This window comes from Manacus vitellinus, unplaced genomic scaffold (genome assembly GCF_001715985.3).
Source record: "Manacus vitellinus isolate BGI_N305 unplaced genomic scaffold, ASM171598v3 scaffold_395_pilon, whole genome shotgun sequence".
NCBI classification, from domain to species: domain Eukaryota; kingdom Metazoa; phylum Chordata; class Aves; order Passeriformes; family Pipridae; genus Manacus; species Manacus vitellinus.
In genome coordinates, this window is record NW_021940530.1 from 2,304 (window position 1) to 3,225 (window position 922).

Sequence of the window (922 nt, forward strand, 5' to 3'; positions counted from 1 at the left end):
CTCTCCATTGTGTCCTTTCCCACCCCAGTTTTGGGGTCTCTCTCTCCACTGTGTCTCCTCCATCCTCAGTTTTGGGGTCTCTCTCTCCACTGTGTCCCCTCCATCCCCAGTTTTGGGGTCTCTCTCTCTCTCCATTGTGTCTCCTCCATCCCCAGTTTTGGGGTCTCTCTCTCCATTGTGTCTTCTCCATCCTAATTTTGGGGTCTCTCTCTCCATTGTGTCCTTTCCCACCCCAGTTTTGGGGTCTCTCTCTCTCTCCATTGTGTCCATTCCCACCCCAGTTTTGGGGTCTCTCTCTCTCTCCATTGTGTCCCTTCCCACTCCAGTTTTGGGGTCTCTCTCTCCACTGTGTCCCCTCCATCCCCAGTTTTGGGGTCTCTCTTTCCATTGTGTCTCCTCCATCCCCAGTTTTGGGGTCTCTCTCTCCATTGTGTCTCCCTCGACCCAGTTTTGCGGTCTCTCTCTCTCTCCATTGTGTCCCCTCCATCCCCAGCTTTGGGGTCTCTCTCTCCATTGTGTCCCTTCCCACCCCAGCTTTGGGGTCTCTCTCTCCATTGTGTCCCTTCCCACCCCAGTTTTGGGGTCTCTCTCTCCATTGTGTCTCCTCCATCCTTAATTTTGGGGTCTCTCTCTCTCTATTGTGTCTCCTCCATCCTTAATTTTGGGGTCTCTCTCTCCATTGTGTCCCCTCCATCCCCAGTTTTGGGGTCTCTCTCTCCATTGTGTCCCTTCCCACCCCAGTTTTGGGGTCTCTCTCTCCATTGTGTCCCTCCCACCCCCAGCTCTGAGTTCCCAGAATTCCCAGTGCTCCCACTGCTCCAGGGGTCCTCCCCCTCCCAGTTCTGACCCCCCTGCCCCAGTTTTGGGTGTCCCCCTCCAAGCTGTGACCCCAAAATCCCCCTGGGAGACCCTCCCAGCTCCC